This window comes from Trichechus manatus, unplaced genomic scaffold (genome assembly GCF_000243295.1).
Source record: "Trichechus manatus latirostris isolate Lorelei unplaced genomic scaffold, TriManLat1.0 scaffold00093, whole genome shotgun sequence".
Classification (NCBI taxonomy): domain Eukaryota; kingdom Metazoa; phylum Chordata; class Mammalia; order Sirenia; family Trichechidae; genus Trichechus; species Trichechus manatus.
In genome coordinates this window covers 10,174,322-10,186,544 of record NW_004444029.1, presented here as the reverse complement: position 1 = coordinate 10,186,544, position 12,223 = coordinate 10,174,322, and the positions used below count along the sequence as shown (strand labels likewise).

At 44.6% G+C, this 12,223-nt stretch overlaps 1 protein-coding gene across 1 annotated transcript in view; it reads right to left on the bottom strand.

Annotated features, from left to right (window-relative positions):
- The window catches only part of DGKI (diacylglycerol kinase iota), a 486,429-nt gene that overhangs the window by 318,635 nt on the left and 155,571 nt on the right, over window positions 1-12,223 (bottom strand). The window contains exon 2 of the mRNA XM_023736907.1: window positions 11,384-11,492. The gene's annotated coding sequence lies outside the window, so the exon portion shown is untranslated. The remainder of the gene's footprint in view (window positions 1-11,383; window positions 11,493-12,223) is intronic.

Below are 12,223 nucleotides of genomic sequence, written 5' to 3'. Positions count from 1 at the left end.
ATATCTCTACACTGTTTATGGAGGTATCAGTAATTCATGGACCCTTCTAAAAACCAAAAAAACCAAACCCATTGCCACTGCGTCGATTCTAACTCATAGCGACCCTATAGGACAGAGTAGAACTGCCTCGAAGGGTTTCCAAGGCTGTAATCTTTATGGAAGTAGACTGCCACATCTTTCTCCAGCAGAGCAGCTGGTGGGTTCAAATCACTGATCTATTGGTTAGCAGCCGAGTGCTTCACCACTGGGCACCAGGGGAGTTGATATATTAGAATCAGATTAGTTCCATCATACTGGTGTCTTCTCACTACCGAGGAATCGGGAATAGCTGTTGTAAGTGATCACAGAGGTAGGTAAGTGATTTGAAGATACCAGCACCATGGAAATAGAGAATCACAGAGGAAAACAGAACTGATGAGAAAAACGCTTTTTGGTTGTTTTTAAACTGTGCTCATGACAAGCAAATATGGTCAATTTAATTGTTTTGAAACAAGAAGTGAACTATAAATATGTATCCTGTATAAATGTCCTTAAAATTTCAAAAAGGAGTTAAAAAAAAAAAAAGTCCGTGGATTGTCTCCCCTGAAAATCTTCAAGATAATAATAGGTAACGATCTGCCGTGGTGGGTTCGCCTGCGCTATCCAACATGCATATGGCTATGGAGCACTTGGAAACCCTGGTGGCACAGTGGTTAAGTGCTACGGCTGCTAACCAAAAAGAGCAGCAGTTCAAATCCACCAGGCGCTCCTTGGAAATTCTACAGGGCAGTTCTACTCTGTCCTATTGGGTCGCTATGAGTTGGAATCGACTTGACGGCAATGGGTTTGGGTTTTTTTTTTATTTTTTTGGTTATGGAACACTTGAAATATGATGAGTGCTAATTGAGATGGGCTGTAGGTGTGAAATTCACAGCAGATTTTGAAGACTTAGTGTGAAAAAAGGAATAGTATATAGCTCATTAGTAAGTTTTTATGTATGAGGAAATGATACTATTTTGACATATGTGCCTAATAAAATGTTATTGAAATCAAGTTACCTACTTCTTTCCACGTTTTTAATGTGACGACTAGAAAATTTACAATTATTTTGTGCCTTGCATGTGGGGCTCACTTGATATTTCCAGTGGACAGTGTGAGTTTAGAGAATCACATGCCTAGAGACAGAAAGCAGCCCTGGTTGCACAGTGGTTAAGCACTAGGCCCCTAACCGAAAGTTCAGTGGTTCGAACCCACCAGTGGCTCCGAAGGAGAAAGACCTGGTGATCTGCTCCCATAAAAACTACAACCTAGAAAACCCTATGGGGCAGTTCTACTCTGTTATGTGGAATCGCTACGAGTCGCAATCAACTCAATGGCCCACAACAACAGAAGCAGCTCAGACCTAGACGTTTCTTGCAGGCCTGTGAAATTGTAGAATTCTAAGATTTGCTTCAGCAAACAGTGTGATTTAATTTAAAATTCTTACCATTCTGGAAAGAAAAGAAATGTGGGGGTGGGGGGTGAAGTCACAGCAGATCGGTTGGACCATGAATATGGTAGACCAGTTACCCAACCAAGGCCTCCACCCATTTGCAGCTGTCAGTTTCCAAGCTGTGCTGAGCAGGGAGCTATCTTGAGAAGCTGACTGCCTTTTTTTGTCTTCTGTGGGCTACTGTAAATGGTATTGATTTGGTTATTTCCGCTTTGAGGTTCTCTTTGTCGGTGTAAAGGAATCCAACTGATTTTTGTATGTTTATCTTGTATCCTGAAACTTTGCTGAAATCTTCTATTAGTTCCAGTAGTTTTCTTGTGGATTCTTTGGGGTTTTCTGTGTATAAGATCATATCATCTGCAAATAGAGATACCTGGAGTTCTTCTCTACCAATTTGGATGCCTTTTATTTCTTCTTCTAGCCTAACTGCTCTGGCTAGGACCTCCAGAACAATGTTGAATAAGAGTAATAGTAAAGGGCATCCTTGTCTGGTTCCCGTTCTCAAGGGGAATGCTTTCAAAGTCTCTCCATTTAGGATGATGCTGGCTGTTGACTTTATATAAATGCCCTTAATTATATTGAGGATTTTCCCTTCTATTCCTATTTTGTTGAGAGTTTTTATCATGAATGAGTGTTGGACTTTGTCGAATGCCTTTTCTGCATCAATTGATAAGATCATGCAGTTCTTGTCTTTTGTTTTATTTATGTGATGGATTACATCGATTGTTTTTCTGATGTTGAACTATCCCTGCATACCTGGTATAAATCCCACGTGATCATGGTGAATTATTTTTTTGATATGTTGCTGAATTCTGTTGGCTAGAATTTTGTTGAGGATTTTTGCGTCAATGTTCATGAGGGATATTGGTCTGTAATTTTCTTTTTTTGTGGTGTCTTTACCTGGTTTTGGTATCAGGGTTATGCTGGCTTCACAGAATGAGTTTGGGAGTATTCCATCCTCTTCTATGCTCTGAAATACCTTTAGCAGCAGTGGTGTTAACTCTTCTCTGAAAGTTTGGTAGAATTCTCCAGTGAAGCCATCCGGGCCAGGGCTTTTTTTTGTTAGGCGTTTTTTAATTACCTTTTCAGTCTCTTCTTTTGTTATGAGTGTATTTAGTTGTTCTGCCTCTGTTTGTGTTAGTTTAGGTAGGTAGTGAGTTTCTAGAAATTTGTCCATTTCCTCTAAGTTTTCAAATTTGTTACAGTACAATTTTTCATAGTATTCTGTTATGATTCTTTTAATTTCAGTTGGGTCAGTTGTGATATCACCCATCTCATTTCTTATATGGGTTATCTGCTTCCTCTCCTGTTTTTCTTCTGTCAGCTTGGCCAATGGTTTATCAATTTTGCTGATCTTTCAGAGAACCAGCTTTTGGTCTTGTTAACTCTTTCCATTGTTTCTTCTATTCTCTATTTCATTTAATTCTGCTCTAATTCTTATTATTTCCTTTCTTCTGGCAGCTGAGGGCTTCTTTTGCTCTCTTTCTACTTATTCCAGTTGTAGGGTTAATGTTTTGATTATGGCCCTTTCTTCTTCTTGGATGTATGCATTTATTGCTATAAACTGACTTCTGGGCACTGCTTTTACTGTGTACCAAAGGTTCTGGTAGGATGTGTTTTCATTCTCATTTGATTCTATGAATTTCTTTATTCCATCCTTAATTTATTCTATAACCCAGTAGTTTTTGAGCAACGTTTTGTTCAGTTTCCACGTGTTTGATTTTTTTCCTTGCTTTTTCTGTTGTTGGTTTCTACTTTTATGGCTTTATGGTCAGAAAAGATGCTTTGTAATATTTTGACGCTTTGGATTTTGTTAAGGCTTGCTTTATGGCCTAATATTTGGTCTATTCTGGAGAATGGGCATTGGAAAAGAAAGTATACTTGGCTGCTGTTGGGTGGAGTGTTTGGTATATGTCTATGAGATCAAGTTGGTTGATTGTAGCATTTAGCTCTTTGATGTCTTTGTTGAGCTTCTTTCTGGATGTTCTGTCCCTCACTAAAACTGGTGTGTTGAAGTCTCCTACTACCATTGTGGAGCTGTCTTTTATCTCTCTTTTCAGTGTTGTTAGAGTTTTTTTTTCTGTATTTTGGAGCCCTGTCATTGGGTGTGTAAATATTTATTATAGTTATGTCCTCCTGGTGTATTGACCCTTTAATCATTATATAGTGTCCTTCCTTATCCTTTGTGGTGGATTTTACTTTAAAGTTTATTTTGTCAGAGATTAATATTGCCACTCCTGCTCTTTTTTGTGTGTTATTTGCTTGATATATTTTTTCCATCCTTTGAGTTTTAATTTGTTTGCGTCTTTAAGTCTGAGGTGTGTCTCTTGTAGGCATCATATAGACAGATGGTATTTTTTTATCCAATCTGCCACTCTCTGTCTATTTATTGGTGCATTTAGTCCATTTACATTTAGTGTAATTACTGATAGGTGTGAGTTTATTGCCGTCATTTTGATGTCTTTTTTTGTGTGTTCACAGTTTTTGTTCCACTTAATTTTCTGTGCTGGGTCGTTTTTCTTTATGTATTTTCTTTTCATCTTTTTCATTGTTGTTGATTTTGTATTTGCTGAGTCTTTATATTTTTCTCATTTTTTACTTTGACTTGTAGGATTGTTAGTTTCCTTTGTGGTTACCTTATTCACCCCTATTTTTTTAAGTTTATACCAGTCTTTTATTTCTTTATATCACCTTGACTTTCTCTCTATATGAAAAATCTACGTTTATGTTTTTTAAGTCCCTCTTTTGTTCTAAATGTTCTGACTGCCTTTTTTTGAAATGGAGATGGAGGGAGGGGGGAGAGATGTTGGAGTGGGAGGGGTCCATGGCGGCAGCACCCAAACCTGAAGGTAAAAGCGCCGCTGGTGCCTGAAGCTTGGAAAGAAAGCTCAGGTCTCCTAGGACTAGCCATCTGAAAACAACAAAACCAAAGCCATTGCACTGGGTGGATTCCGACTCATAGCGACCCTGTAGGACAGAGTACAACTGCTCCATAAGGTTTCCAAGGCTGTAGTCTTCACAAAAGCTGACAGCCACATCTTTCTCCAGTGGAGCCGCTGGTGGGTCCCAACCACCGACCTTTCGGTTAACAGCCAAGTGCTTAACCACTCCGCCACCAGGGTTCTTTTGCCATCTTAACAGGAACTGAAATAACTGTATGTGCACACACGCACACATGCACACACCTGCCTCCTCCTGGCTTTTCATTCAAGCTTCTAAAGATAACCTGGTTTCATAACCCAGTTTAAACCAATTCCACACAAAGACTCTGTTTCTCTAATCTTGTCCCTGAACCGAAAACTGCCAGGCCACGTTCCCACCGTGCTATGCTTGTCGAGGAAGAAGCAGTCCTTTCTCAGCATAGTCAGCCACAAGAAAGGAAAGTGGTCTGGATGTAGGAGCTGGCTTGCTTCAGGCTGAGGCTCTGCTCTCCACAGCTCTTGGGGCTGGAGGGAGTTTCCAAATGCAGGAGGAATACAGAATTGAAATCGAGGATGCTGGGATTAAAACCAATTCGCCCTTTGAAAAATACCTTGGCGGCTCTCCCACCCCTCTTCGGAGGGCTGTTTTAGGCAGTGTGATGCACAAAATCAAACAATAAAGCAGTGGGGACAGACGGAGACCCTCCTCTGCATGAGGCTACAACACTAAAATCTAGGATGGGATGTCTAAGTCCAAGTTCAGTCTCCACTGCAGAGGGACATTAAGAGAACACACCCACTGTCTGTAGGGCAGACATACTTCTAAACAGGTGAACTCCCTCTAAACTGGGAGCTTGGGATCCAGCCCAGGAGATGAGAATACTTTTCCATTTTGAGCATTAGGTCCCTCCTTCCTAGTAAATTAGTTTGCTTCCCCCAAAACCGGCATGGCTGACATCCATCGCACAGTGTCCAGGGTCACAGTGAGTAGCCACTGCAGGCTGTCATCGTGCAGGTGAAGGGGACATCACTTGGAAGCATGGGAATGTTAGACACTGGGGTGTTTTGAGACCGAGAGCAGTGCACTGTAGTAGCAATTTGAGAAGAGTTCCTTCGGATTCAAACAGCACAAAACCATTTATTTTTGCAGCTGGCTTTGGAGTTGTGTCTCCAAGGCTCTCCGGGACTGGAGACTGTCTGAGGGCTTGCTGACCGCCAGCCCAATATCCCCTCTCGCTGGCTGAGCAGACACCACTCACCAGGCAGCTCCAGGCCCCTAACATCATGCTCTCCACCGTGAAGAGGAAGTGAGCAGGGGACACTCCCCTCCCTTCAGGTGGTCTGAAATCTAACTGAGGGTCTCGAATGAGAAAATCAAACAAATAAAACAAAACAAAAAACACTAATTCGGTCCCAAGATTTGTCAGATGTTGCACTACGGATTCGTATTACGAGAAATCAAAGCAAAGAGTGAATAAAATAATCAGGATTGGCTCAATCAAAAAGATGAAGGTGGTGTGGCCATGAACCCGACCGGAAATAGTAACGTCCACATTGGGTCAAGGCCGCTGCCCACGGCTGTCACTAGAAGGCTTGGGCACCATGCTGAAGGCGGATTTGTCTGCTTTCCCCTGATCTATGTTAAGGTTCATCTCCCCGATCTACACTGATGGACAGGCCTGTGCACAGGCAGCAGAAGTCAGTGTGGACGAAGAGTCAGCATAGAAATGAGAGTTCAGAGCAGGGACTCCTAACAGGCCTAAGAAACCATCTGAGTTAACCATCGAAGAAGAGAAGGCTTGGGCCTCCGAGGAACAGGCTAAAATAAGGACAGAAGACATCGCTAAGCAGGGAAATGAGAAGCTGAAAATGGAATACATAAAGGAAATGACTACCCTCATGAACCAAATGCGTAAGAACTGACTGCTACAATAGTACACACCTGGCCCAAATGTGCAGGTGCTACGGCCTGGGCGCCCCACTCAGTGGGCGCCCACAGCACAGCACTCCTCAAAGCCCTGTTCAAATATCAAAAGGACATTTAGGAAACAGTTGTGCCCCTTGCAATAACCTTGGCCCATCTACTAGAGTTAGAACAAGGACTTACGGGATGCCACCGTACGTGGACCTTAGGGGCTAAGATCCAGCTCTGGGTTCACCCTGCCTTGTCCTGAAACCTCAGATGCAGTGTGAATGGCTTTTGCATCCGTTTTCTCACCAGCGAGACGAGGACGGGAGAGGCAACACAGGCCAGAGAGCCACCGGGTTAGAGACTTCTGGAAGGACCCTCACCCCCCAGCCAAGAGAATCTCCACCCCAGAGTCACAACAGTTGGGTGGGAAACGGGCAGCCCCTCAGCCACTGTGGTCCCACCCCCAGAGGCATGGAAAAGGCCTTTCACCACATCCGAGGCCAGGGATTGGATGTCTCCTCCTTCTCCTTCTCCTCCCCTCTTCCTCCTCCTCTCCCTCCTTATTCTTGTTCTTCTTGCCACCCTCCTCTTTATTTGGGAGACTCTTCAGAGGCTCCAGGCAAAATGAGCACTCAATGAATAGTAACGGTAAAGAAGTAAAGATCGGTCATGTTGATGCATTTAGTCCAGAAGTGGGCTGCCGGTGGGGGTTCGCAGGCTGGCTGCTTCTCCAAGGGAACCAAACAAACAAGGAGGGAGGAGGGGTAGAGGGAAGGGCAGAGAGTGGTCAGGCCAGGGGACTCTTCCCACTTTAAACCGAACCGAGAAATCCCCCACTAGGCTCCTTCAGTAGAAGGCAAATGAATGTGCTGTCCATGAAGGTAGGGGAGAGCATGTTCCTTAGGAAAAGCTAAACATTTTAAAGCAAAAGGCAAGTAATCCAAAGTCTTAACCAAAAAGGAGTCACTGAAATGTTTCTAAGGATCTGCTTCTTCCTTTCTCCTGGCACAATGTTTGATGTGGCTGTAACGAAGCACCGCAGTGTCGGTCACTGTTCTGACTCTGTTAGCTAATCCCAGTTGCTGCTGCTTGTTGTTAGGTGCCTCTGAGTTGGTTTCAACTCATGGCGACCCCACGCACAACAGAACGAAACACTGCCCGATTCTACGCCATCCCCACAATCTTCGCGATGTTTGAGCCCATCATTGCTGCCACTGTGTCAATCCATCTAGTTGAGGGTGTTCCTCTTTTTCACCGACCCTCTACTTTAACAAGCGTGATGTCCTTCCCCAGAGACTGGTCCCTCCTGACAACATGTCCAAAGTATGTGAGACCAAGTCTCGCCATCCTCGCTTCTAAGCAGCATTCTGGCTGTGCTTCTTCCAAGACAGTATGAGCCCACCAATGTGCGTCTAGTACATCCTTCGCAGCAGACCTCTAGGTAAGCCCTCAGGTGAAGTGTCTTCAGATAAGGGCTTCAGGTCTTTCCTCCTTTGTTAAACATTTCCAGAGCATTTCCTGCTGGACAAACCCAGCCCTAGACCTCCTTTCCTGTCTGCTCCGCCCCTACTCTGTACATAAAATGAAATACTCCAGTACATAACTCTCTAGAAGAACCAGAAAATAATACCTTCTAGCCAAGCTTCAGCTCGAGCCAAAAAAAAAAAACCAAAACCAAATCCGTTGCCGTCAAGTCGATTCCGACTCACAGTGACCCTATAGGACAGAGTAGAACTGCCCCATCACGTTTCCAAGGGGCCACTGGTGGATTCAAACTGTCGACCTTTTGGTTAGCAGCTGAGCTCTTAACCACTATGTCACCAGGGTTTCCAAGCAGGACACCTCTTCTTAAAAGCATTTTCACGTGTTGCTACGATGCCTGGCAATCTATTTCCGAAAATCAGCCGGTGAAAACCCTATGGATCACAATGAAAGCGATCATGGGGCTGGCGCAGCACTGGGCAGCGTTTTGTTCTGTTGTGCATGGGGTCGCCATGAGTCAGGAGCCAACTCAATGGCAGCCAGCAACAACCTCCACCATCATGGATGGAATGTCCCTCCTCGTGTTCCAGTGGCACCCTGTGGGCCCCTCCACTGAGGGTGTCACCACCCTGAATTCTAAGTGTTGAGTTCTTTTCTGCCCCTCCACTGGGCTGTAAGCTCCTGGAAACCGTAACTTCTTCACTCAGAATCCCAAGGAGCCAGCAGGGGTTCTAGCACAAAGCAGGTACCCAGGAAGCGTCTGATGAATTAATGAATTCACCAGTTACCTTATTTCTACTCTGTTTCTAAATGAACACGTGCATGGCTGCACTGCCTACAAAGAACACTCACACACACTGATCCTACCAACATTTGATCCTAACACCCCTCGGCACGTCCCCCAAGCGGGGAGTCACGAAGGTTCTCATTTACAGTGACGACACAGGCCCAGAGAGACAAAGTAACTTGACTGGTGTCACACAAGGACTAGAACGGATTCAGTGAATGCTTCTATGGAAACGATTTAAACTATTTCTCATTAGATGTTTGCATTTCAAATAGCATCCCGTCACATTAGATCAGAGAATTTCCTAGGACGTACTGACCATTACGCTAACTGGCTTGGGTCCTTGATTTATAACTCAGTCTCATCACTGGCCCATGCATGTCCCTCTTCCATTTTATCAATCTGTTTGTTTATACATTTAATTCTTTTTAACTATGTAAACACTGGCGTAAAATAAGTAAATAAATAAAAACCCGTTGTCGTTGACTCCAACTCATGCGGCCCGAAGTGTCGCAGAGTAGAACTACTCCGAAAGTTGTCCTGGCTGTAATCTTTACAGAAGCAGATCGCCAGGCCCTTCTTCCACGGTACTGCTGGGTGGGTTCAAACCACCAACCTTTCATTTAGTAGCCAAGTGATATTCATACTCTATTATGATTTAAGAGCGTATTAAATAACTGTCCTGGAGTGAAGGGAAACTCCCAGAGAGGAACATTCTTCCTGAACCACTTCAACATGTTTGGTGGCACCTGAGTAGTCTCAGTACAACAGTATCTACATCAAGGAAGAAGGTACAATTCAATCAAACGCAGTCTTTTGCCAGGTCTTCACATTCACAGGCAGCATTTACATTGGTATGTGTCCAGGACGTAAAGTAAGAATGTCAATTAGTGTGTGCTGGGGGAGGGAGACGTTATATCCTACAGAGGACATTAAATCATGGCACTCTTGCTAAAAATAAAATCTCTTTCCCCACCCTGCCATTCTCTACAGTGGCTCGTCTGGGAAGCAAAGAACATGGATTATCCCCTCTGTTCAAACTGAACTCACGACAGTATACCGGGTTCGCCATAAGAGCAGACGGACAACTTTTTGGGACAGCTCTCCTCCACTTTTACCCTTCAGGAAGGACAACGCCTTTCAGCCACAGTTAGTGACGTCTTCCGCCGAAGACTTGACTCATTGGATATTCTCAGTAAATGGAATCTAACCGGCTTAAGGATTTCAGACTGCGGACTTCAAATTAAGTGAATAGCTTTTGTGAATGGGTTTTGGTCAAAAGTAATCAATCAATGCCTGACTACCACTACCGACCGTCTTGACCAGGGCCACAACAGATGGACCCTGATAGAATGGGAGAAAACTGTGGAACAGAACTCAAATTCCTAAAACCAAACAAACAAAAAAACCAGACCTACTGTGCTGGTTGAGACTGGAGGACTCCCTGAAACTACTGGCCTGAGATACTCTTCAAACCTTGAACCGAAACTAACCCCCGAGGTCACCTTGTAGCTAGTTAATAAACTGGCTCAAAAAATAATGCATATCACCCATAAGTACTGTGCTGCTTTTAAAAGTCACCTATATGAGACCAAGCGGTCAACAAAGATGAGAATGTAAGGGGGCAGGGAAACTAAATTAATGGAAACAGAGCGACCAGCACAGAAATAATGAGAATGTTCACGCATCGTGAAGAATGGAACCGTTGTCACTGTAAGACTCGTGTAGAAATTGTTGAATGGGAACTAAACTGCTATGTAAACCTTCACTGAAAACACAATAAAATATTAGTACTAAAAAATAATAATAACGAATAAATAAATGACATAAGAAGTAATCAATCAGCGAATATACTCAACCCACTGACATGAGAGCCACCCACCTTCCGGCAGGGTTAGGGCGTGTAAAGGACAGGAGTACAGGAAGTGCCTGGGTTGTAAGTGACATCATTGTCTCTCAGAAAAAAGGCACAAAACAGAGGCAGCTTGAGCACTTGGATTCCACGAGGCTGCTATGCGGAAGCTCTGTTTATTGTTAACTTGGCAGGAACCAGTAACGCTGGGCACGGAGGTGCTTCTCCTCTCATGGCTGCAAATGCAGGCAGTGGTGCTTCCAATGACTCATGACGTTTCTGTTTTCGTCATTAACACATCTGACTTCATATAAAGGAGCTATGTCCCTACCCATCACCACCCAGTTGATTCTGACTCATGGCAACCCCATGGGTACACAGTAGAACTGTGCTCCCTGGGGTTTTCTTGGCTATATCTTCATGTCTACCACGCATGACCCTGCTGGTATTTGAGACACCAGTGGCATAGCTTCCACTGGTATTTTTATGGAAGTATCTTTATGGAGGAGCCCTGGTGGCGCAGTGGTTAAGTGTTTGGCTGCTAACCAAAAGGTCAGCAGTTCAAATCCACCAGTCACTCCTTGGAAACCCTATGGGACAGTTCTACCCTGTCCTGTAGGGTCACTATGAGTTGGAATCGACTCAACAGCAATGGGTTTGGGTATTTTTTTCTGGGTATATTTATGGAAGCAGCTCGCCAGGCCTTTTATTTGTAGCACCCCTGGGTGGCTTTGAACCACCAACCTTTATGTTAGTAGTTGAGCGCAAACCGTTTGCACCATCCAGGGACTTGCTACGTTCCGAGGAGCCTGTACATGGAGCTTGGATAGCTAAAGACCGGTCAGTGAGTAATGTTGGAAATTATTAAGTAAGTCTTGCTCGTTGTTAGAGGGATTCAGAGAATGAGGAACACAACATGGAACTGAAACGATGTCTGGAAGAAAGAGCCGACACCTACGCTCCAGTCCAGAGTCGCTCTGGGCTCCTTGGCGGGGCCGTTTGCCACAGGGAGGCTGAGCGGGTGCACGGGAGCCAGGTGCTGCAGGCCTGCCCGGGAGATTGCCTTCCTGCAGCAAGAAGAGAAAACACAAAGAAAACCCAACGTCAGAAGGAAATACAGAGCTCAAAGTGCACCGGGGTACAAGTGATGCCTGAGTTCATCTTCCACACATGAAACCTCTACAAATGTGACAGAAGGTACCTGTCTGTCTGTATATTGTACTGTGGGGGCTTGCGTGTTGCTGTGATGCTGAAAGCTATGCCACTGGTATTTCAAATACCAGCACGGTCACCCATGGTGGACAGGTTTCAGTAGAGCTTCCAGACTAAGATGGATTAGGAGAAAGGGCTGGCAATCTACTTCCCAAAAGAAGCCAATGAAAACCCTATGGATCACAACAGAATATTGTCCAACTCGCTGGCTTTGGATACGTCTTCAGGAAGGATCAATGGCTGGAGGAGGACCTCATGTTTGATGAAGCAGAGGGCCAGCGAGGGTGAGGGAGGCCCTTGGTGAGATGGACTGGCACAAGAGCCACAACAAAAGACTGGAACGTGCCAGTGACTGTGAGGATGGCACAGACAGGCAGGCTTTCGTTCTGTTGTGCATAAGGTCGCCATGAGTCAGAGTCAACTGGATGGCAGCTAACGATGACGACAAAGTGAAGACAGAGAGTGTGGCGGTTCCCAAACACAGGGAGGTCAAGGAGGGGAATAACTGTCTCAGGGCCTGAAATTACAATGTCAACCCCTACTCGGGGCGAGGGCATGAATGCAGGTCTCTCCATTCACAGAGAAA